Raw genomic sequence first — 27,407 nt, forward strand, 5'->3', positions numbered from 1 at the left:
CAGAGAAACTGCCAGACATTCTGCAGCTCATAGAAGAAAGCGACTGACTGATGGAGGAAGGTCATTGTTTAAATAAAAGAAACTTCTTGGCCCTCATTGGTTAGAAGATAGGTGGGAGGAGTAAACAGAACAGAACGCTGGGAGGAAGAGGAAGTGAGCTCAGACTCCACAGCTCTCCTCTCAGGGGCAGATGCCTCAGAGAGACGCCATGATCCCCGCTCCAGGAAAGATGCACGCAATGAAGCTCTGACCCAGGATGGACTTATGCTAGAATCTTCCTGGTAAGCGCACCTAGCTGTGCTACATAGAATATTAGAAATGGGCTAGTCCAGGTGAGAGAGTTAGCCTAGAAGAGGATAGATAGAAATGGGCCAAGCAGTGATTAAAAGAATGCAGTTTTCCGTGTAATTATTTCTGGTAAAGCTAGCTGTGGGGGCGGCCAGGTGCTGGGGACACAGCCCTGCCCCTCTTATTACTACAACTGACCATATGCGAATGTGGCCAAAACAGTTTATCAAATTCCTGTTTCATTGAAAAGTCTGCTAGATACTATATGCCTGTAGACTAAAGATGGATGCCTCAATGTTATAGAAGAAATTTGGATGACTGTCCAGGCAGCAAGATGTCTCTGCCAATTCTAGAATTTTGGTAGTTACTTAAAGGTACTTCCTGTTTACTTAGGCAATATTATATCCTAGTGTAGTCTTTGATGGAGTTTAAGTTTAGATAGTGATAATTTTCCTTGGTTATGATGAAAGATAAGATAAATTAGATATAAATCTTTAGACTCACAAAGAAGTATTCTAACTTTAATCTTGCTTGATAACTCTTTTGCTATGTTAAACTTAAAGCCTTCCTTTTCAATTAGACAGAAATGGCGAGATGATGTGGTGTTCTTCTGTACATGTGTTTCATTTATTATATAATGAATAAAGCTGTTTCTCCCAATGGCTTAGCAGAATATAACCAGGGTGGAAGAGATATAAAGAGAGAGTAAGCAAAGTGAGGACATGTAATGTAGCTGCCAAAGGAGAAGGACATACTGAAAGCTTACCAGTAGGATACAGCCACATGGTGATACACAGATTAATAGAAATGGGTTAAATTAATATGTAAGTGTTAGTTAATGAGGATCTTGAGATAATAGGCCAACCATTTTAGGAATTAATATAGTTTCTGTGTGATTATTTTGGTCTGGGAGACTGGGAATAAATGAGCAACTTGGATTACAAGTTCAAGCAGTAGGGTGACTTCTGGGTTCCTCTGCCAGTGTCCCCCAAAACTCTTCCACCCATACAACTGTCACCTACATTCATAGGACCTCATTTTTGGTCCTATTTTGGTTCCCGTGCTGTCTGTTCAGAGTCAGTAGCTCATGTTATTTGGATCTTTGAGTATCTCGATCATGGTCTTGATGCCTTTGCTCATCTTATTGCCCCTCCCTCTCTTTGGCTGGACTTTGGGAGCTCAGCCAAGTGGTTCACTGTGAATCTCTGTATCTGTTTCAATTAGATATTGGATGAAGGTTCTATGATGACAATTAAGATATTCAATAATCTGACTAAAGGGAAATACCAGTTCAGGAACCCTCTACACTAATGCTTAGGGTCTTGTATGGGATCATCTTTATGGATTCCTGGTAATTTTCCTAGTGCCTGGTTTCATGCTTACCCCATAATGGCTCCCTCTATCAAGATATTTCTTTTCTTGCATTCCTTCTATGTCTTTCACCCATATTGACCATTCTGTTCCTTCATGTTTTCCTCCCCCTCTTTTCCCCTTCTCCTTCTATCCTTTCTTTCCCTTTCCCCCAACCCCATGCACCTAATTTTCTCAGGATATCTTGTCAATTTACAATTCCCAAGGGAAATATATATCTGTTTCTCTTAATATTTTCCTTAATACCTAGGTTCTCTGGGGTCATGAACTATAGCTGGTAATCCTTTGCTTTATATTTAATATCCATTTATGAGGAAGCACATACCATGTTTGTGTTTCTGAGTCTTGGTTACCTTACTCAGAAAGCTTTTTTTTTTCCTACTTCCATCCATTTGCAGGAAAATTCCAACAATTCATTGGTTGTTTTTTTTTCTTTCCCCCACTGAGTAGTATTCTATTATGTAAATATACCACAATTTCTTTATCTGTTCTTTAGGTGAGTAGCATCCAGGTTATTTCCAGATTCTCGCTATTACAAATAATTCTGCAACAAACATAGATGAGCAAATATCCTTGCAGTATGATTAAGCATCCTTTGAATATAGGCCCATAGTGGTATGCAGGGTCTTGAGGTAGGTTGATTCCCAATTTTCTGAAAAACTGCTATAATTCCAAACTGCGATATTTTCCAAAGTTGCTGTTCAAATTTGCACTCTGTGCAGCAATGGAAAAGTGTTCCTCTTACTCCATTTCCTTTCCAGTATAAGCTGTCAGCAGTGTTTCTGGTCTTAGTTATTCTGACTGATATAAGATGGTAGTTCAGAGTCATTTTGATTTGCTTTCCCTGATGCCTAAGGATGTTGAATAATGTCTTACATCTCTTCTGGCCATTTGAGATTTTTCTGTTGAGAATTCTCTGTTTAAAATTATTTAGCAATTTATGTCTAATTTCTTACATTACTTATATATTTTGGAGATCGGACTTCTGTCAGATGTGAGGTTTATGAAGATCATTTCCAATTATGTAGGCTGCTGTTTTGTCTTATCATACCTTTTGCCTTACTGAAGCTCCTTAGTTTTAGTAAGCCACATTTATTAATTTTTTATCTCAGAATCTGTGCTATTGGAGCTATATTTAGGAAGTGGTCTCCTGTATCCATGCATTAAAGGATACTTCCCACTTACTCTTCTATGAGGTTAAGTTTGGCTGCATTTATATTTAGGTATTTGATTAAATTAAATTCGAGATTTGTGCCTGGGGATATATAAATATGGATCCATTTTCATTTTTCTACATGCAGACATTCAGTTATGCCGTTACCATTTGTTGAAGATGCTTTCTTTTTTTTTTTGTATAATTTTAGCATCTTTGTCAAAAATCAGGTGTGTATATGTGTGTGAATTAATATCAGCATCTTTGATTCTATTCCATTGGTTCAGCTGTCTGTTTTTTTTTTATATTAATTCAATGTTCTTTTTATTACTGTAGCTCTATAATAGAACTTGATGTCAGGGATGGTGATGCCTCCAAATGTTCCTTTATTGTCCATTTTTGTTTTGTATTTCTAGGTCTGTGAAGAATTTTGCTGGTATTTTGATGGGGATTGCATTGAATCTGTAGATTGCTTTTGGTAGAGTTGTCATTTTTATTATGTTGAGTTTACCTATTCAACAGCATGAGAGATCTTTCCATTTTCTGATATCATCTTCAATTTCTTTCTTCAAATACATGAAGTTCTTGTCATAGAGGTCTTTCACCTGTTAGAGTTATCCCAAGATATTATATTTTTTTTGTGGTTGTTGTAATTGTTGATGTTTCTCTGATTTATTTCTCAGCCCTTTTATCATTTGTATATGGAAAAGTCACTTATTTTTTTTAAGTTGATCTTGCCTTCTGTCACATGACTGAAGGCATTTATCAAGTGTAGGAGTTCCCTCATTTTTGGAACCTTGGAAGTCACTTATGTATACAATCATATCATCTAAAAATAGTATAAGTTTGAATTCTTCCTTTCCAATTTATGTTCCCTTGATTTCCTTTTATTGTCTTATTGCTATAGCTAAAACTTCAAGTACTGTGTTGAATATATATGACTAGAGTGGACAGCCTTATTTTAGTCAATTAATACAATTTATATTTTTCAAACCATGTAATGCATATGAAGATGCATGTATATACAATTTTACACACACACACACACACACACCATTTTATTATGTATGCTTCAAATTTGAGTATTTTCATTGTAATGGTAGTAAGTGATGGAGCTATGAAGGTTTGATTAGACCTTAGATTTTCTCTCTTGCATGGGATTATAGTCCCTGAAAGTGGAATTTCACAATGCTCTGGTTGTTTCCTCTTCCATCATTGACAATGTGAGGACATAGCACTCAAACCACAGTAGACTGCTGTTTGCTTCATTCCAGAATCTGCAGCCCCTGAAAATTTAGATAGCTTGTCAGTTATTAATTATGGACTTTGCTTTTATTTTTTTCTAAGAATAATGCAACCGAACTAAGATAACATATTCATAGTTTTATATATAAAAAACAGGTGCAGACAGGGGAAGAAATAATGATGATGTCTAAATACTCTAAGATCCTTTAATCTCCTACAGTCTCACTGATCTTTTGAATATTATTTGCTTTTGAATGATTTACAAGTTCTTGTACAATTAAATAATTATATCTTTTGTTCACATGTTTGAGGACAATTGGGAAAGCACCTCTTTTACTTAGAAATGGCTTTTCAAATGTTGGACACTGCTCCTTCCTTTTTAGTACCATAGACATATTCAACCTCCTGAGAGCATACTTCTGTCTCCATTTTTTAGAATTTATTTTGATTAGTGTTTCTATAAGAAACATTTTTTCAGTTAATGAACACTGTCATTTTCTTTATGCTTTTATTTCACTGGAGATATAAAATTTATCAATTTTATTTTTGGACAACTTGTTTTCATCTGACAATAAATATTATTTACTATCTTCACACATACACCCATTCTCCTTCTTTTGATACATATGTAGAGATTTTAAATTTCTCATGTCAATACACTCATCACTGCTATTTGCATTTGGCCTCTTATCTAGGCAGGGAAACTGGACTTGTACAACAAATTCCATCCATACCTAATATCAGAAGATTACCTCCTTCAGAAAACAGCACTAGACCCACATGGGTAGCTTCACTCACCTATGAAACCTCCTTGAAGACCACTTGTCTTGTTCTGTGTCTGTCTGCAAGCCATCCCTCATGTCTCTCTCGTGAAGTAACAAACTCCAATCGCAACTCCATTGTGATTTTTTCTCATTCTTCAATTTACCAAGCAACCATTTCAAATTAAAGAAAAAAACTTGTATTGGTTATTGTCCTTATTATTTTGTTAAACTTCTTTATATGGTTCTCAAAACTTTGTGATTGTTTAGCAAGTGCTCATAAAAAAACATAATTTAATAATATTACAACTTGGGCTTATTTTATCTAACTATTCAACAGAATCTTTTTTATTATTTTTATTAAGCTCTATATTTTTCTCTGTTCCCCTCCCTAAATCTCCCTTCCCATTCAACACTCTCCCAAGGTCCCCATGCTCCTAATTTAATCAGGCTATCTTTTCTTTTTCTACTTCCCATGTACATTAGATCTATATATGTATCCCTTAGGGTCCATTGTTGTCCAAGTTCTCTGGAATTGTTATTTGTGGGCTGTTTTTTTTTCTTTATGTTTAAAAACTACTTATAAGTGAGTACGTGTGATAATTGTCTTTCTGTGTCTGGTTTACCTCACTCAAAATGAGGTTTTCTAGCTCTATCCATTTGCCTGCAAAATTCAAGATGTCATTATTTTTTTTCTGCTGTGTATTACTCCATTGTGTAAATGTACCACATTTTCTTTACCCATTATTAGGTTAAAGGGCATTCCAGTTTCTGGTTATGACAAACAATGCTGCTATGAACATAGTTGAGCACATGTTCTTGTGCTATGATTGAGCATCCTTTGAATATATACCCAAAAGTGGTATTACTGGGTCTTGAGGAAGTTTGTTTCCTAATTTTCTGAGAAATCATCACACCTACATCCAAAGGTGCTGTTACCAACACGCATTCCCACCAGCAATGCAGGGGTGTTCCCTTTACCCCATATGTTCTCCAGCATAAGTTGTCATCAGTGTTTTTGATCTTCACCATTCTTACATGTATAAGGTAAAATCTCAAAGTTGTTTTGATTTGCATTTCTCTGATGACTATGGATGTTGTACATTTTCTTAAGTGTCTTTCAGCCATTTCAGATTCCTCTTTTGAGAGTTCTCTGTTTAGGTCTGTACTCCATTTTTTTTATTGGATTATTTGTTCTTTTGAAGACCAATTTCTTGAGTTCTTTGTATATTTTGGAGATCAGACCTCTGTCTGATATGGGGTTAGTGAAGATCATTTTTCCATTCGGCAGGCTGTCATTTTGTCTTGTTGACCATGTCCTTTGCTTTACAGAAGCTTTCCAGGTTCAAGAAGTCCCATCTATTAATTATATCTGTCAGTGTCTGTGCTGCTAGGGTGATATTTAGGAAGTTTTCTCCTGTGCCAATGCATTCAAGTGTACTTCCCACTTTCTCTTCTATAAGGTTCAGTGTAGCTGGCTTTATGTTGAGGTCTTTGATCCATTTGGACTTGAGTTTTGTGCATGGAGATAGATATGGGTCTATTTTCATTCTTCCACATGTTATCCAGTTATGCCAGCATCATTTGTTAAAAATGCTTTCTTTTTTTCCATTTAATTTTTTTTTTGCTTCTTTGTCAAAAATCAGGTGTTTGAAAGAGTGTGGATTAGTAACTGGGTCTTCTATTCATTTACATTTGTCCTCCTGTCTGTTTTTATTCCAATATAAGGCTGTTTTTAGTACTTTATCTCTGTAATAGAGATTGAAGGCAGGGATTATGATTCCTCCAGAAATTCTTTTATTGTACAGCATTGTTTTTGTTATCCTGGGATTTTTGCTTTTCCATATGAAGCTGAGTACCATTCTTTCAATATCTGTAAAAATTTTTACTGGGATTTTGCTAGACATTTCATTGAATATGTAGACTGCTTTTAGTATGATTGCCATTTTTACTATGTTGATTCTACCTATCCAAGAACATGGGAGATCTTTGAACTTTCCGGTGTCTTCTTCAATTTCTTTCTTCATAGTTTTAAAGTTCCTGTCATGCAAGTATTCCACTTGTTTGGTTGGAGTTATTCTGAGATATTTTATGCTATTTGTGGTTATTGTGAAGGGTGATGTTTCTTTGATTTCTTTCTTGGCCTTTTATCATCTGAGTGCAGAAAGGCTACTGACTTTTTAGTTAATCTCTTATTCTGCTATATTACTGAAAGTGTTTATGAGTTGTAGAAGTTCCTTGGTAGAATTTTTGGATTCGCTTATGTAAACTATTATATCATCAGCAAATAGTGAGAGTTTGGCTGAATCTTATTGTAATCATCATAAACACTTTGTTTTATTTTGATTAATAATACTAAATTTTGGTCCGTTTCTTTGGAAAAATAAAGAACGATAAAATTTACACTTTCTTTAAGAAAAATTATATTCTATTAATTGATGGTTAAGTGTCTACATTTATCTGAATATCTCATCTTTTTGTTTGTTTGTTTTAATTCTTGATGACTAACACTGGGTCTCACCTTAAGTGACAAGTTCTTTGCCTCTAAGATTAACTTCAGATCCTAAATAGTCAAGTTATTAGTTATTTTTATATTTGGGGGACTGGTCTTTATCACAACTAAGTTAGTTAGTTATCACAACTAAGTAAGTTAGCTTTCAAAAGAATATTTTGTTTTCTACTTGAATTTTACACCCAATGGTGGAAAAACAGAGTATAATGTGAAAATGATGAGGTAAGAACTAGTCACCATTTGTATGACAGAATTTATGTTTCTTCTTTGCTGTATGACCTCTGGAATGATGTCCAATCTTTTACATATAATTTTTTTTGTCTTTAAAATGTAACTTTGAACACTATAAAATTTGTAAACTGACTGACAGGCCTTTGACACTTTCTTACGACTTTCTGATTTTATAACTACTTTTTTTTGCTATTTTTATGAAATTTTCTGGCATTTAAAGAATCTGTTTTTATTTATGAACAAAATTTAACCATCTTGTAGCAAAAAAGACAAAATGCCTATTTGGAATATTATGCAATCTCTTCTTAATACATGAAACTACTTTGCTCAGCTACTACCTTTCATGGATTAAATTTCTTTGTCTTTATTTAGGTTGGTTTACAGCAAGTAATGTTTTTACACACAAGAATCAGATAATTAGCTGTCTCAGGAGAAGAGTCAAATGGGCCATATATTTCGCTCACTAATTTTGGATGCATAGCAAGATTTTTCCATTTCTGAAAACTATTTTTTTTCTTAACAGATGCATTTTTAAAGATCCAATATATATTATTTTCACTCCTTCCATTAAATGTAATATTTTTAAGAAGAAAACACAAGTTTCAATGTGAAAATTCTGATGCTGATTTATTGGTTTGGGATAGAGTGACCATATAACTATTTGGAATCCCTCTTTCCATTATTTTAAAAAATGGGCTGAAAACATATACCAGCAATGAGTAGAATAAATTGTTCAACACCTTCTATGTAGCAGAAAGTGGAATTTATGTTGCAAATTTTCTATTGAGTTGTGCCACCAAAATTTTAGAAAGAAATCAAACATAGAAAAATAGCATTTCACTTTGAATCTATAACCTGAATTACTTCAGATTTTATTTTTGGAAAAAAATTAACTATATTCCCACAAAAGCATAGAGCAGCAAGAAGGCAACTTCGGAATTCTTTCTTAATAGAAAGTGGCAGTCTGTATTACCTAGACTTGGATAAGTCCACTTCCTGTGAAAGTTCAGAAATCTTTCCTTGCTAGTACAATTTAAACTTCTTAAATTACACAAATAAAAAATGCCATAGAGGGGTGTAAAGGAAAGTGATGGTGTTTTATGTGCAGCTGGTGACAGGCCATCTGTGAGGTGCTTAGTGGTGACTAGAAAAAACAAACCAAAAACTAAAAAAAAGATCAAAACCAACAAATGAAAAAACAATAGAAAAATGCACAGGACTGTTAGCCCACCTTAATTAAGAAACAAAAAAAGTATTGGCTTACATTGAAAAGAAAAATCCCTGTTCATTCAAAAATGGAAAGCCATAATCAATATTATTACTTTGACTAGTAGCATAAGTACAGGAAAACGCTGTTACAGAAACTATCAAAAAAGCATTATTTTGCATTTTAAATTGGTCATTTCTCTGTAATGAACTGTGTCTGAAAGTAAGAACAATACTATAAATATCCATCCACTCACCTCAAATGTCAGAGAATGAAATTCATTTATCTCAATTTCTTGAGCCTGAGAAATTTGAGGTAGAAGTTATAAATTGCTGGAATTTTTTATTTATCTAACTTGAATAATAACAGTAAAATAGTATACATTAGGTCTGTATACAAAGTAACCAGTTTTCCACTAGCAACACATATTTTGAATAATCATATGATTTTAAGCAACATAAAGAAACTTGACTAGGACTGAGATTTCTCACTGGAAAAGAACATTTACAATGGAAGCATGGAAGTCTATTTTAAACTCTTCAGCACAATATAAAATGTCAGTCATGGCCACATCTCAATACAGCAAGGATGGACCAAGAGCATCGCGACCATGGATTACTTTGGATCAATGCTGACCCAGCACAGGCTCAGTGGAGAATAGCATGGTGGAGAGAAGGCTACGTTCTATGAAATTAAATTAACTCCATTTCTGGTAGTAAGTGCTATTTTATAAGTCATTCGGGTGATTTCTTTGCCATTGAGTGATGCATTTTTGGAAAATAAGTATTTTCAATTTGTGATTATTAGCAAAGATACAAATTGTTACCAGTCTGTTGGGGCTCAGAAAGACTCTTGAAAGCCTATATATGTATTTGGTTGGCCAGGTTCTTGTGTAGGCACATGTTATACCTAAAAGACTCACTGTGATAAGATAGAAAATCATACCCCAAGTGGTGGTTCATATCTTTAATCTCAGAATTAATGAACTGAAGCAGCAGGTTTGTCAAGAATTGAGGGCAAATTTGTGTTTTGTAATAAGCTGGAAACCAGCAAGATTGTAGCTCAAGAAATTTTTTTTAAAAAGGTGAAAAAAGAAAGAAGTTTTGTCTGGAAGATAAAACTTAATCTATTTAGTAACCAACTGATGAAGGAGGGTCATCTGTCTATGTGTTACTTTCATTGGTTAATAAATAAACTGCCTTGGCCTTTGATAGGACAGCAACTTAGGTAGGTGGAGTAAACAGAACAAGATGCTGGGTAGAAGGCAATGAGGCAGAACACCTCAGGCAGTCGCCATGATTCTCTGACCCTAGACGGTTGTAGACTAGAATCTTTCCCGGTAAGCCACCACCTCATGGTGCTACATAATTGGAAATTGGTTAAGCAAGATATGAGAGTTTGCCAATAAGGGGCTACAGATATTGGGCCAGGCGGTGTTTAAAAGAATACAGTTTGTGTGTTGTTATTTTGGGTATAAGGCTAACCATGTGGGTGCCGGGTGGGATGAAAAGCAGGCCTGCTCACCTCATCACTACAACCAATAAGTACTTTAACTTTTTAGAAGCACTGTGTCATTGATTTAACCCTACACTTATAGAAGAAAAAGTGGGGCATACACATTTAACAAGAGTCTTTTTGATTCACATGGCTAGCTTAGATCTTTCCAGGGATGTTGTCAATCCTAACTCAGTTCCTAGTGTTTATGGTCATGAACCATCAATATAGCTCCCAGCATATTTGTATTGCAAAATGCATTGTATAATATATCACTATTTAAGACAGTCGATGGTGGCTCCTACCTTTAATCCCAGCACTAAGGAAGCACAGGCAAGAGGATCTTTGTGAATTTAAGGCCAGCCTGATATACAAGCAAATTCCAGTACAAGCTCCAAAGCAACAAGGAGAAACACTGTCTTGAAAAACAAACAAAAAATAATCATTATTCCCTTAAATAATGTAAAAAAAAGAATTGCTGACTTCTTTTTAAAGCACATCTATGAAGTTTCTTATTACACAGAAATCATAACCTTAACCTCTTTAGTGATAAGACCACAGTAATATATGCCACCATACCGCATCATAATGTTTCACTTATCTCCTGTCTCGAGCACAGTTTCAACACCAATCACTCTCACTATCAGAAATTTGATGGGATGAAGAAACACTATATAACTAATAAAAGTTTTAATATAAATTATTGCTGTAACTTCTTATAGATCAATTAAATATGAATTTATCTCATAAGAATAATTTGCCAGTTTATATAATTATAGTATAAAGTAGAAAATAATTGAATGGTCTTGCTGGAAATGAAATTTACAGATTTCACAGAAAATCAAAAAATATATCTTCCAAAAATACGTTAGAGCAACAAAATTTGTCAATAGAATTATGTGGTTATTCTGTGATTCTCTTAGTTATATAATAATAGGTGTCTGGAGAAGGTCTTTATGAAGAAAATTGTTGATTTTAAATGTAGGGAAGGCACTGACTTTGGAAAAGTACAGTTTATTAATTTCCAAGGATATTTTTAATCAAAGTTCTATCTCCATATGGTGAAACATATATAATTAAAGCTCAAATTGACAACAAATATGTTAAAATGACTCCTTCATACTTAATTCATAATTGTTCCTGAATTTGTGCCTGAACAAAATTACCAAATTACCAAATACTGTCTTTTGTGATACTTAGATCATGTACATAGGAAGCACTTAAATTTTATATTTGATGAATATGAAACTGAATAATTTATTGAAGTGATTAATTTAAAGGTGGTATCAACCAGGATTGGAAGATTATGTTGTACTAACAACCATACATTTTGATTGACTTAAAATGAATCCTATTTGTTTTTGTGTCACATAGACCTCTTTAGTGGCATTTGGTACTCTGCTCTAGGAACTTGCTCAGGGGATTGAGAGTAAGATAATAAATTGTTTCCTGTGAAAAAGGGAGACATAACAAACGTTTACAAACTCCCAACTAAGATTAGTACATAACATCCTTGTCTTTATCCCACTGGCCAGATCAAAATAATCTGTGTATGATGTCAGAAAGATTAAGATTGAAGATTGTACATCTATCTTGAACAGAGGAAATCATTGTTATATAGGAATAAAGTCTAGTCAATAATCAGTAGTCAAAATAGGGTTACATAACAGGAAAGTTGGCAGCTAATTCAAAATAATTTTATTTATTGTCTGTGTCAAAAATGTTTTGATTTCTGTAGACTGCCTTTATGTTACTCACGTTGGCCTCAAACTCAGAATACTCCTGTGTCAGCTTCTAATCTAGGATGTGTAATTGGGATATAAGAGCAAATTTGTTCATAGCTCCTAACTTACATTAATATTTTAGTATCTTATTGTTTTTTATTTGGTTTTAGTAGACTCATTTTATATATTCAGTACTGATTGCTTGTTGTTGTGAAGTTCACTATCTTCTACAAATTGCTTGATTTAAAATAAAATGAAAAACTTTCATTTCTACCCTTGAAAGATATTGCAAAATCGTAATTTTTCTTCTCAAATACAAATGCTAAAAGTTAGTCATGTATATGAGCATAAAATAAATCTTTAAATTAAAAATAACTCAGATAACTAGCCACCTCTTGTCACTAAAGGAAAATTCCAGTAGGCTGAAGATGGATGTCCCAATGGTACAAAAAAAAATTGAGTGACTGTCCAAGCAGTAAAATATCTCTATCAATTCTAGAGTTTTGGAAGTTGCTTACAATGTACTTCCTGTTTACTTAGGTAATATTATATCCTTCTAAAGTCTTTGATGGAGTTGAAGAATTTATAGTTATAGTTTCCCTTAGTTGTGATAACAGATCAAGTAGATATAAATATTGTAACTGTAATTCTTGCCTGATAACTCTATTGTTGTATGTAATTTTATTATGCTAAAGCCTTCTTTTTTGTTTAAACAGAGAAGGGAGGTGATGTGGGAGCTGGTAGTTACCATTATTGAATAAAGAAACTGATTTGTACCTACAGCAAGGCATAAGCTAGGTAGGCAGGGGAAACTATGCTGAATATTGGGAGGAAGAAGAACAGAGAGAAGCTATGGAGCCACCAGAGATAGACGTGCATAATTTTTTCTAGTAGGCTACGACCTCATGGTAATGCACAGATTACTAGAAATAGGTAAATATGTTAAATTAAGATGTAAGAGCCAATAAGAAGTTAGAGCTAATGGGCCAAACAGTGTTTTGATTAATATAAGTCTTTTGTGGTTATTTCTGGGCTGAGCAGCCAGGAATGAAACAAGTGGCCTCCTCCTATAATATGAAAACTCATCTCAAATCCTGGTTTTAGTATTCTATGAAACTGGACCATCTCAGAGAATCACTTTTATATTGTTCTCAGCAGTTTGTAGTCCAAAGCCAATCTTTGGGTGGTATTTGGCAGCTTAAAGGTATCATCAAACTCCTGGTGAAATCATTATTGTGGTGCCCCATAATTCTGTTGGAGCCTTCAAAGATAGCTGTTAGACATGGTCTTGGTTCACAGAAGAATACTTAAAAATTTTGAATTTTATATGCAGCAGATCCGGAAGAGTTTAAAGACCATAATTTGTAACATACATCAAGAGTACAGAAACTTAACTCCTAGTTACCTGATAGAGACACAAACCGGAAATTATGTACAGGAAGATAGATGAATCCGTTTTCTAGAATTACTTAATATTCTATATAACCATTAATATCATGACAAGAAGTTTATGTGTATATACATATGCATATATGTACATATATACATATACATATATATATATATACATATATATAAAAAAAACCTGAATGACGGTTGTTAAGAGTTTTGAGGAAGGAAATGTAATAGAGAAATTTCATAATTGCATTATAATCTTTATATGGGGGAACAGAAGAGTGAAGATAAAATGTTTCACTTTAGGCCAGTTACAGCTAATCCAGATGTCTGCTCTCCAAAACCGTAAAGTGTTATTTTCATCATTTTAAGTTGTTTGTGTTATTAAAGGAACAGAGAGATAAACAGAGACCTATGAACTATCTAGACAGCATACAAGAAGAGCCTATTATGTTTAGCAAATTTTTGCTCTTGGGAACACTAACCTTAACCCCAAGAGTATTCTCAAAGAATGAGAAGCCATGGTATCTGCTCTTGAAGAAAAAAGTTTACAAACTAGTGCAATTTTCCAATGGGAAAACATGACCATATGGCAGAGATGTTAGAAGCATGAAATCATGCCAACAGAATAATCAACCATCATTTACATGGCCAGCAATCCCAGATAACTGGCAAGCAAGGAGCATATCTGCAGCAGCTGTTACCATGGCCCCAAATCCTACAAAAGAGCCTGAAAAAGTAACAAAACAAATCAGAAAAAGGAACCCCTCAGAGATATTGAATTCATAAATTTGGAATTTAGCTTGGTGTAATCAAACAGTGGAGTGTTCCCTCAGCTTGTCTGGGCTGTCACCACAACTCTATGCTACAAAAGGCTGTTATACTAGGCAAGTTACATCAAGACCACCATGTCCTTATTTCTAAACAACGTCGTATCTTTCTACCTATTCTTGAAACCAGCTGAAATCGCTTACAAAATGAGACACTCTTATTTTTCTTCCTCCTTTCCACTCTTCTTCTCTTCCTTCCTGCCTCCCTTCCTTTCTTGCTTCTTTCCTTTCCTCTTTTATTTCTTCCCTTTCCCTTCCCTCTTCTTTTGTAAACTTTTATTTTCCCCTTTCAATAAAACATATACAAATCAGATAGAAAGCTAATCATATGATTTCTGTAGAACACATAGGAAGTTATAATACACAAATAGAAAATTGAATCTTTATATTGCTACTATAATAGTAAGGAGAATTTACATGAGGAATTATGATATTTGTGTATGTGCATGTCTATGTGTACAAGCAGATTTGCATATTTTAATTTATTTGGATTTGTTTTATATAATTATTGAAGACTGAAGTTTCTAAAGTTTTGTACTTGGTTAGGCAAATGTCCATCGAGTCATTACAACATGAGTTTAAGAACCTGAGACCAAAAAAAAACATATTACCTGTTCACTCTGAAAGGTAGCAGGCTCAGAACCACAAAAGTTTGTCTTTCCATTTATGCACAAAAAGAAAACATGTTCTGTGTCAATGTATTCAGGAACGAATTATTCCCTAAAAGAAAACTTTTGATCCTATTTTTCCCTTAATTGAGCAGCGGTATTCCCCAATGTTAGGGGGTGAAATCTCTTTCATATACTCTTAATTCTCATATCAATCTTATTTAGAAATACTGAGATATATTCCAAACAATGCTTGACCTCATATCAGGGTATCCCTTGACTGAGACAAATAAGAAAAAAAAATAACCAACATATCAACAATTCATTCTAAAATCATTTTGGACATTAATTATGTTTTTATACAATTTAAAATAAATACTTTTGCCCTAAGAAAATAAAACTCATTAGAAATATTCAATATACTATGAAAACTTCATCAATTAAAAAAATGTGAGCAAACTTTAGGATATGCTTCAAAGTAATCTTCTTTTTGCATTCTTCTGCCTTACCCCCATTCTGGAACCCATCTATTTGTGTGAATAGATTTCTTAACAAAGAAGGCAATTGTGGCTGTAGATTAGTGAGTCAAGGCACATCTCCCATAATCTTGATATTTGGAGACTGAGATAAGAGGCCAACAAGTTTGAAGCCAGCCTAGGTTTTAATGTTAGACCTCGACACAAGCAAATCAAGGCATATGACCTATCTTAGGAGTTAAGTTCTATACTGCTTTTATGCATACTTTTGAAGTTCTCTGGAATTATCCCTATAGATATAATTTTTTACATGCAAAATTGTTTTATATTAATATTCACATACTTTGGTGTTCAGCAATCACTGTGTCAAACTCTATTTTCAGGTTTATACAAAGTTTCATTGAGAGAAAGAGAATCAGATATATAAAGATGAATATAAAAATGTTCATAATAGAGCATGGGCAGTGGTGGCACATTCCTTTTGATTTTATTTTTAAATTTATTTATATATATTTAAAAAAAACTATCATTTCTCATTTTACCTATCTATCCGAGTTCCCACTCCCTTCTCTCCTCCAATCTTCCCACCCTCACCACCTATCCTTTCACCAGAAAGGGTAAGTTTTCCCATGGGGAGTCAAAAATCTATCACATTACTGTGAGGCACGATCAAGGCCCTCTCGACTATATCTAAGCTGAGTAGCATATTCCTCCAAAGAGAATGGGTTCCAAATAACCAATGTAAGTTTTAGGGATAAATCCTGGTCTCACTGCCAGTGGTCACAGTCTGCCCCAGCCGTAGAACTATCACCACCATTCAGTGAGCCTAGTTTGGTCCTATGCTGGTTTCTTCTCTGTCAGGCTCCAGTGGTGAGCTCCCATTAGCTCCTGTAAGCTATTCAGTGGGTATCCTCATCATGTTCTTGCCTTCTTTGTTCCTATTTTCACACTTTCCATTCACTGACTGGACTTTGAGAGCTCAGCCAAATGCTCTGCTGTGGTTCTCTGTGTCAGATTCCATCAGTTTGCTGGATGAAGGTTCTACGGTAACATTTAAGATAGTCATCAATCTGACTACAGGGCAAGGCCTGTTCAGCCACCCTCTTCACAACTGCTTAGGGTTTCAGCTGGGTCATACTTGTGTATTCCTGGGGAATCTCTACTGTCAGCTTGCTTTACTAGCCCCAAAATGGCTCCCCCAATCAACATAGGTCTTTCCTTGTTCTTTATCTGTCCATCCCTCATTCTGACTATCCCAGTTCCTCAAGTTCCCCTAATCCTCCTCTTTTCTTGCCCTCCTCCCCATCTACCCTCCCTTCTCCATCCACCCTTATGCTCTCAATTTTCTCAAGAGATATTGTCTATTTCCTCTTCCCAGTGGGATCTATGTGTGTTTCTTTTACAGTTCTAGTTACTTAGCTTTTGGGTTCCAGTGCCCCAACATAAACTACTTTTCCCTCTCTAGACCAGTAAGGAGGCACAGGAAAAATAGAGACACAATTCACACAGCAATATTGGAAGGGGGTCTCAGGCTTCATTTGTTCCTAGGGATCACCCACATTTATTATTCAAACACCTTTTATTCTCTCAGGTAAACCAAGGGAGAAGCTCATTAATATTCTCTTTCGGGAAGAGGGAGGGAGGGATAGTGGGACTGTAGTCACTTCCAACTTGGTCACTAGTTTGGAATTCACACCTCTTCCCGGGTCATCTACATAATAACAAAAGAGAAGGAGCGGCATCCTGAGCCTTTTGTTAGGTAGCAACATCCTGTCTAGAGAGGATTGCTTTGGATACCAACAATGTCCCTAGAACTTGGCTGTTACACCATGTAGAAAATATAAACCTACACTTAGCTTCACTGGGGTTGGGAACTATTGGCTTGCTATCCTTTGCTTAACACCTACTATCCACTTATGAGTGAGGGCATATCATGCTCATCTTCCTGGGTCTGAGTTACCTCATTTAGGATGATTATTTTCTAGTTCCTTCATGATGTGATTGATTTTACCATTGTGTAAATGTGCCACATTATTCCCCTTTCTTTCTTTCTTTCTTTCTTTCTTTCTTTCTTTCTTTTTTTTTTAAAGAAAAACTGAATTGTGAAGGTTATGAGTAGAAAGGCCAGTTGGAATATCTCCTGAAAGAAGTTATAATCTTATATTATTAAATGTATTTTGGAGCCGGGCCATGGTGGCACACTCCTTTAATCCCAGCACTCGGGAGGCAGAGGCAGGCGGATCTCTGTGAGTTCTAGATCAGCCTGGTCTACAGAGTTAGTTCCAGGACAGGCTCCAAAGCCACAGAGAAACCCTGTCTCGAAAAACACACACACACACACACACACACACACACACACATATATATATATGTATATTGGAGATACAAAATATTAAGAATTGTCTTCTTTGTTTTAAATAAAAACATTTTAAAATATAATTTAAATATAAGGTATATGAGATATATAAATATATTTTAAATATAAGGCATTTTAGTGATTGTTTCATTTGAGTTATATTTTGAAAGACAATTATCTTAAAAAAATTACATCAACAATTTCACGGTTTTACTAAGTTCTCCAAATACTGGGTTTTATCACTGAATTATCAGAATTAGCCAGTAAGGGCTAGAGCTAAAGGGCCAAGCAGTGATTAAATGAATACAGTTTGTGTGTTGTTATTTCGGGGCATAAGCTAAGCTAGCCATGTGGGCGGCCGGGTGTGGGGGACGCAGCCCTGCCGCCCCTTATTACTACATTTGGCGCCCAGACGTGTGAACAACTAAACCCACTTAAAAAACCTGAGAAGGCTTAAAAATAAGGGAAAGAGAGTTTAACACAGATTTTTGCTGTTTGTTGGTGGCGTGCTGTAGAGAGATTTCCTGATTCAGCAACAGTAGCAGAAAAAAGGCTGTGTCATTTTAAAGCGCGACTTCCTGGGGCTGTGCTGCCATTGCGATCTCTGTCTGGCTCCTACAGGAGACAGAGCTTTTGAATAGAGCATTTGGAGTAAAGTGCTACGATTTGTTTGATGGCAACTAGACTCGCTGTGTTCTCGTGTCTGCTCTGCTTGCTAGAGGCAAGGGGGCGCCTCATCTAAGAGAGGCTTCCTGACTCAGCTTTAGCTGCAAAGCCTGCAGCTCATTAAGAGGTCCTGCCACGAAACACTTAAATGGTGTTGACGAAAAGCTGAACACATGCTTTTCGGTTTTCAGCAGCAGCAGGAAAAAACCTGTTGTTTAAAAATGCCAGCTTTCTGGGCTGTCCTGCCAGGGCAAACTCTGACTATTTGAGGCAGGAGGGCCGGCTACCAAGAGAGGACTTGAGTGTTGTCTGTTGTAGCTCACTTGCTGGCAGGGACCTTGAAATGCCATACAGTTGTTGCAGTAAACATGCTACAGCCTGTATATCCGCCATGAGGCTGGAAAGCTAAGGAATGGACTGGATCTAGCTGGCAAAGCCACGCCTTTAGTCCTACTGAGATTGCTTGGTAAATTAAAGATTCATGTGGTCAGAAAAAGAGAGATATACAGTAAAGAGAGATTCAAAGACAAAGAAAATTTTTAAATGGTTTACAGTGTGTTAAAAATATATGCAGACTAAAAGTTGAAGTTCTTAAAGTAAAAAACAAAAAAAGGAAGAGAGTTGTTGTGTGTGGTAACACACGCCTTTAATCCCAGTGCCTAGAAGGCAGAGACAAACAGATCTCTGTGAGATCAAGGTGTAGCAGTGTACACCTTTAATCCCGAATGCCTGGGAGGCAGAGACAGGCAGATCTCTGAGAATTCAAAGACAGCCTGGTTTACAGAGTTACTTCAGGGCAAAGATACAGAGAACCTGTCTCAAAAAGCAAAGAGTTAAAAGTAAAAATAAACAAAATAGAGGTTAAAAAAAAGCTGTACAAAGATGGAAAATAGACAGAGAATTTTGATACTGTATGCTATTATGCTCTCTTTAAATTATTTAAATGCTGAGGAAGTAGCAACAGATGCTAAAAGATATTTATTTATAAATGCTGCTAAGCTAATCCAACATAGATATTTTGATGCCTTGAATTTGAAATTTGGATCTAAGGACATGATGCTTTGGAAAGGAGTTTCTTATTTTGTTTTCACAGAGGATGAGACCCTGTTCATTTCTTCTATTCCGATTTGGTATGATGGACCACGCCCTCCTGAAGGGTTTCAGTGAACATCTTCAGAAAATTTACTTTGCTCAACTGCCAACTGAGATGAAACTAGCACACAGGTTATACCATGAAAGGCCTAATTAACGACGCCCCCATTCAGCAGGAAGCAGTTTGGAGAGAAAAACTGCGCCCATATTCCCAAATATGGTTTATAAATGTTCTTTTACATTTAAAGGGGGATATGATATAGGTATGAATAATGTGCATTAGTATAGATTTTGCTAGAGATTTACGGTCAATTCTGTTATATGTATATGTATTTCTGATATTGATTAAGGTGTTGTGATTGTGTAGTTCATTATTATAATGTAATGTATAATTAGGAAATACAGGTTGTTGATGGATAATCATAAATAATAGTCAAGTTTGTAGTCATGTTAGTTAATATTTTTTAGATGTGCGTAGATATATTTTAGATAGACATTCTTCATGTCTTTAAAAGATTACAGAATATGGCATTTTAAATGTTTTAATAACTTAGGACTTTTCATAACAATGAGACACTCTGCTCCTGGCAGCACCAATCTACTTCAAGAGGAAGATGGGCATCGAAGAGGCACCTTATGGAGTTTGATAGCCATTTGGGCAAGAAACTGCTCTTGCCTGGACTATTACATAAACTGGACACAGAACCCACAGAGAGAGGACTACTGAACTTGCCTAAGGAGTGATGATCTTTCAGGGTTCCTGATTCATGAAAGAGTCTGCAAGACATTCTGCAGGACACAACAGATAGTGACTGAACTGACTTTGAATTTTCCTGCTTTGGAAATGTCTGCTGGATACCATGGGCCTGAAGGCTGAAGATGGATGCCCCAACGGTACAGAGGAACTTTGGGTGACTGTCCAGGCAGCGAGATGTCTCTGTCATTTCTAGAGTTTGAAAGTTGCTTTTTTCTAGTTTGCTTAGGTAGTAGTGTGTCTTTCTGGAGTCTTTGATGGAGTTAAGAATAGTTAGTTATAGTTATAGTTTTCCTTAGTTATGATAAAGATTATTGTAACTTTTACTTGATAACTCTTTTGTTATATGTAATTTTGCTATGTTAAAGCCTTTTTTTTTGTTTAAACCGAAAAAGGGGAAATGATGGAGGAAGGTCATTGTCTAATAAAGGCACTGCCCTGGCCCATTTTATTGGTTAGAGGATAGGTGGGAGGAGAAAACAGGACAGAACACTGGGAGGAAGAGGAAGTGAGGTCATAGACTCACAGCTCTCCTTTAGGGAGCAGACGCCTGAGAGAGACGCCATGCCCTGCTCCCGGCCTGAAGCTCCGACCCAGGATGGACTAGGCTAGAATCTTCCCCGTAAGACCGGTTCTCACAGATTATTAGAGATGGGTTGATTGGGATGTGAGAATTAGCCTGTAAGTGCTAGAGCTAAAGGGCCAAGCAGTGCTTAAAAGAATACAGTGTCCATGTAATTATTCGGGGCATAAGCTAGCCGAGCAGGCGGCCGGGGTGCTGGAAATGCAGCCTCGCCGCCGCCCTTATTACTTCAGATTGGCCTATTAGCTCAGACTTCTTATTAACTCTTATAACTTATTTTTTTTCTCCCCCTAACCCCACTCCTCTCCCCCTCTCCTCACTCCTCTCCTCCTCCCCCCACTCCATTCCCCCTCCCTCTCTAGTCTGACAAGCAGTCCGGATTCCCTGCCCTGTGGGAAGTCCAAGGCCCTCCCCCCTCCATCCAGGTCCAGGAAGGTGAGCATCCAAACAGGCTACACCAGTTTCTAAAGTAGGATAGAAACCTAATGCCATTGTTTTTGGCTTCTCATCAGCCTTCATTGTCCGCCATGCTCAGAGAATCCAGTTTTATCACCTTAGAACCTTCATCTGGCGATGGATGGAGATAGTGACAGAGACCCACATTGGAGCACAGGACTGAGCTCCCAAAGTCCAAATGAGGAGCAGAAGGAGGGAGAACATGAGCAAGGAAGTCAGGACCGCGAGGGATGCACCCACCCACTGTGACAGTGGGGCTGATCTATTGGGACCTCACCAAGGCCAGCTGGACTGGGACTGAATAAGCATGGGATAAAACTCTTATAACTTATATTAGCCCATAATTCTTGACTGTGTTAGCCACATGGCTTGGTACCTTTTTTGGCAAGGCAGTCACACCTTGTGTCCTCTGCATCTGGGTGATGTCTTCAGACTGATTCTTATTCTTCCCAGCATTCTCCTATTCTCTTCACCTCACCTATACTTCCTGTCTGGCTACTGGCCAATCAGCATTTTATTAAAATACAATTGGCAGGGTACAGATCATTGCCCCTCAGCACTTAGTGTGTTTTCATTTAGTCATATATATCTATTTTAGTATCCTATTGGTATCAATTCCTCAGTATCTTAATCTCAACTACAGAAGGCATATCTTCCTCAAAAAATGTATACTAAGAGTCACCATATACTATTGATTAGTCATATCACATTTTTCCTGGTCATAATACTAATACTAGATTTCTATCACTAATATAATATTGCATAAAATCATTTTCAAAGGAAGTCTAGCACAAGTCTTCACATAAAATGAGGTTTAAGTAATTTGCATTAAAAAAAAGAGCTTTTCAGAGTAAAGTAGATACCAAAGCACATTTAGAATGCCAGAATAAAGACACAGTAGTGAAGACTGCTAAAGGGAAACAACTTTGGACACACTAATTATTTTGCAGCAATGCTGAATGAAATATTTAACAGTAATTGAAATAGAAGAACCAGTTAGTGTTTCAATGAAGTTAATGATAGATCAGTACATAAAAACAGTGCACAGGCTCCTACAATCTTTGAGCAAATGATACAAGGATTTAAACACAAGAGAACAGTTGAATCTATCATGTTATGCTACCAATCACTGAAGTATATGTTCTGGTCATCAGATGACTACAAAGGCATTTATAAAACCTGTTAATTAAGAACTCTTTGCTTTCTTTTATCGTGGAATGCATTGTTAATAGTTATGGTTACAAATGGTAAAAGTAATAATGACAAGTGGGAATGATTTTAAAGTTAGGAAAACAGTTTATAAAGAAGGCTTATGTATTTCAAGTGTGGAGACAGCAAATTACACAGCTTTAAAAGGCATGCAGCCAAAACTTACAAAGGTAGCAAAATAAGTAGCCAACATCACATCTGGTTATTTAAACACAGTAATTTCAGTACTGAAATGAATAAAAAAGAAAGATTGCATGGCATACACATAGTACTGTATAGGACAATCAAAAAAGAATTAGTAAGAGTAACCCAATGTGATTAATATGCATATTCATATAAATTCTCATATACTGAATATAAATATAAGACTTTGAAATTTATCTTTTCTGGTTAAAGAAAAGTTACAACAGCATGTAATAATACTTATGTTACTTGTCCACCCTGAATATAACCTAATTCTATATTTGATTTTGGAATTGAACATAAGACTGCTAATCCGATCATCATTTTTCTATCCTTGTTTAAATGCTGAGTGTCATAGTTAGGGTCAGGGTATGATATTTTTTATACCAACAGAAGGAACTGTCATTCAGGAAAATAATAAAAGTCAAGTTGGCCGAGAGAAAATATTCCTTGTAATACTGAACCACACTCCCCCCCACCCAAAAAAAAAACCACATGAGAAATGCTGATCAAATGTCACCTCCAATAAAATGACATGACTACACAAATCTAATTAGCCATCATTAACAGACTTCTGTCTGTAGAAGTGACAAACAATTGGGAAAAGGCAATGTCTACTCATCAGAAATCTTTGTAATTACCAAGGACATTGTTCATAATTTGTTTCTTACTGTTTTTCCAGGTGGTGAAGGTGGGACTAAGGAAGTCCAGTGTGTCATTCAAGAAATATTATTTCAAGTGAACATTGATAACTTGAGTGTGAATTCAGGGAGATAAGTCCCTAGTTGTGAATATATTAATACTGCTTCAGAAAACTCATTTCCTTTTTCTACTTCATATAACCTTTTTAGGTAAGTTTGAAGAACTATTTACTAGATGAAGATGAAATTGAATAAAAGAACATCTCTCTGGTTATTCAACTTCATCTTCATCTAGTAAATAGTTTATTGATAATTTATTTAATCTAAAACTTATCAAGGACAGATGCCTCACTTTGTTAGTACATGCAATCATTGACTTTGGTATCTAAAATATAATTTATTTAAATATATTGAAATACAGTTGAATCATTTGCCCCTACCTCTTTTTTGTTCAACCCCTTCCTATGTACCTCTTCTTGATCTTTCTCAATTCCATGGTAATGGTTAGTTTCCGTCTCCTATTAGTCATTAATTTCTGTAGCTCTTTGTGTGGAAGAGGGAACATGTAGATTTTCCCCATCCATATTAGCATGTCAACTAGTGGCTTCATTGCTTAGGCCTGTTTAGGCAGCCTTATTATTGGCTGATCATGGTTGTAGCTTTCCTATCTTATCAAGAGAAAGTCTTGCAGCAGACTTCCCAGTCTTAGTGCTCTTATGGCCTTTCCTCACCCTCTTATGAGATGTTATGAGATTTGAATTTTGGATTTCTGTTGTCAATTGATCATTGTGGCTGGGCATCCCAAGGTCATAAGTTCTTTGTATTTTGACCAATTATGACTTTCTGTAGCAGTCTCCATAAGCTTCAAAATAAACCTTTTTTTGAGGGCTTAGAACTAATGAGGCTATAAGGATCAGCATTTAGGATGCATTAGGAATTATAATAGTTTAGGGAATTGGCAATAATATGCTGTCCCCTCAGATTCATAACCCCAATAGCCACAAGTCATTCGTTGGGCTTATGGAACTCTATATGATTTTTCCACATTGAGTAGGGTTTTATGTGTAATTAGGCATCTATTGGTTGCCACTATTATACCTTTTGTGATATTTCACCAATGTGATTATTGTAGGGGTTCATGGGCATCACTGATACATAGGATAATGAATATTTTTCTATTTTGGCAGCTAGTGTTTCACCTTTTAGTACCGTCAACACTGATATCCATGATAGGGGCTTCAAGTCAGATTTCTCTAATATCCTCCTAGTCCTGTATTTGAAGTAATCCTCTCTTCAGCAATGGAGATCCACCTTCACCTATTGAAGGTCAACAAGAGAAACAGAAATAAGCTATATAAATCTTAAAGATTTATCTTGTCTCATCTGAACAACTATATGTGTGTGTGTGTGTGTGTGTATCTTTTATTTATATTTTGAGAAAATAAGAAAATTACATGACCTCCCAATTCTTATCACCAAAGTTTCCCATTTACTGTTAGTACTTGCTGTCATTCAAATTTATGGTATGTTTTTTATTAATTGTCCTTATGTATAAACATTGAATGTATGCATACTTTCAAAAATAAAATCTGCTCAGTCTTTATGTTTTCAACATATATATATATATGTGTGTGTGTGTGTGTGTATGTGTGTGTGTATCTTTTATTTATATTTTGAGAAAATAAGAAAATTACATGACCTCCCAATTCTTATCACCAAAGTTTCCCATTTACTGTTAGTACTTGCTGTCATTCAAATTTATGGTATGTTTTTTATTAATTGTCCTTATGTATAAACATTGAATGTATGCATACTTTCAAAAATAAAATCTGCTCAGTCTTTATGTTTTCAACATATATATATATATGTGTGTGTGTGTGTGTGTGTGTGTGAGAGAGAGAGAGAGAGAGAGAGAGAGAGGGAGAGAGTGCATTTTATATTGTATGTGTTTAAGGTAAACATAAAATAATGTTATTGCAGTGGTTATTTCAATATCCTTGGCATTATTAATCCTTCTTTCATGTACTTCTTATAACCCTCCCCCATTCTCCCTTTCTTATGACTTGTACCATATTTCCTTCTTTAGATCTCCTTGCCTGCCTCTATTATCTTTTTCAACTTCCTGGTTTTCTTTTGTAACTCCAGGTTATATATTAATATAGGATGATTTGGAACTAGAAACCACAAATGAGAGAGGTCATCCATATATAACTTGTTTTTCTGGATCTTGGGTACCTGTTCAATAAAATAGTTTCTATTTATATTCATTTACCTGAGAATTCTATTTTTCTTCATGTCTGAATAATATACCAGTGGAATTACAGATGATTTTAAACCATCATGTGGGTACGGGGTACTGAATAATGATCCAAAGCAAAATCAAAATTGTTCAGTGCCACTGAGTTATCATTCCAGTCATAAGATGATACCTTAAACATCTGGAGAACACTGAAGTTTCTTTTATTTAATAAACAAACTTTTGACTCTTTAGTCTATATTATATTACAAGACAGAAAAGGCAAGTTAAAACTAGAGGTCTTCTATATACATACATTATCACTTTCCATAATAAGTTACTCTGATACACCCCTGAAGTTTAAAATATTGAATAATTTAAAATTCTCAGAGGTGACAATAATAACAAAATGAGGAAATGAATTTAAAAAGGGTATATATTTGAGGCACTATGTGGAGTGGAGGCAAATAGTGATGGATAGAGTATCAAAATGCACTGTACCGTGTAAAATATTTTCAAAGTATAAATAAAACACAGTGAAAATGTTTTTCCAAGGAAATTAAAATTCTTCAAGAATAACACAATGGTTATTGGGGACATTTATTATATTCAGATATATTGCATTTGTACAAAAACTAATCTTCTAGCTGGATCAGGCACAAACCTAATAATGTAACTTGAATTTGGAATATAAAACACTGAGATTAATAAAAAATATTATATATTATAGAACATTATATTAAATAATAGAATAGAAAATTAATTACTTTAAAACATAGAAAATGTTTATAGACAATATCTTCTTTGTTGTTTAGTGTATCCTAACACCTTTGAAGGTGAGCTCCAACTAGTTCCTTTTGGAAAGCGTTAGTCTACTAGTCACTATACTGAGTGGGCTTTGGAAGAGCCTATTTCAGGTAACTACAATAACTCACTTGATTGAAGTGTTAACTGGTAGATTTTACTGTCATTGATTTTGATCAGTGGGTGAAAATGAGCTTTAAAAACTGCTACTATGCTTGTAATTGGAAATGGCACCAAAGCAACACTCTCAAATCAACAATCCACATTTAATACAAAAATACTTTTATTTTAAAATTCTCATCACCAGGATAAAAGGTTTTTATTAAATTTACCAAATGAGCAATTCAATTATAAAGTCATAATATTGGATTAATAAAACACTTTAAAATGCTATTCAAATTAAAATAAATAAATAAATAATTTAGAAATTACCACAGATGAGAACAATATTTATACGTTGCTCTTTGAAAGGAGAGAGTGCTTTGTAACCAAACCACAATAATCCACTCATTTTGAAATTAAGAGCTCTCTTTTAAGAACAGAAATCACCAATGTTCATAGTATATAGCACCATGATTGCAAGTTCTGAATGGAGTATAGTGCTTGAAGAACGTTGGTCAATCCATGAAGCTTTAGATACCTTCAAAATACAATGTTGAGTGTGTGAGAGGTCATAATCATTTCATAATAATGCCAAGTCAGCAATGGGAATGTTTTCACTGTGTTATTCATATTGATGTTATGTGGGTTCTTCTCCCCCTCCCCTGTCCCCTTCTCTTCCCTTTCCATCTTCCCTTCTCTCCCAATTCTCTCAGGAAATCTTGTCTATTTTTCCTTCCCAGGAGAATCTATATATGTTTCTCTTAGGTTTCTCCTTGTTATTCAGCTTTTTTTGGATTCATGGACTATAGGCTCCTTATCATTTGTTTTACAGTCGTCTGTCTGATGTCAACATATAACCTTCATCCAGCAACTGATGGAAGCAGATGCAGAAATTATAGCATAGCATGGGACCAAGCTTCCAAAATCCAGTTGAAGAGAGGGAGGAGTGAGAAAAGTAGCAGAGAGGTCAAGATCATGATGGAGATATCCACTGAAAGAGCTTACCTGAGCTAATGGAAACATACCAACT

This window comes from Microtus oregoni, unplaced genomic scaffold (genome assembly GCF_018167655.1).
Source record: "Microtus oregoni isolate MIOR12 unplaced genomic scaffold, Mior012 000031F_ref0000149, whole genome shotgun sequence".
NCBI classification, from domain to species: domain Eukaryota; kingdom Metazoa; phylum Chordata; class Mammalia; order Rodentia; family Cricetidae; genus Microtus; species Microtus oregoni.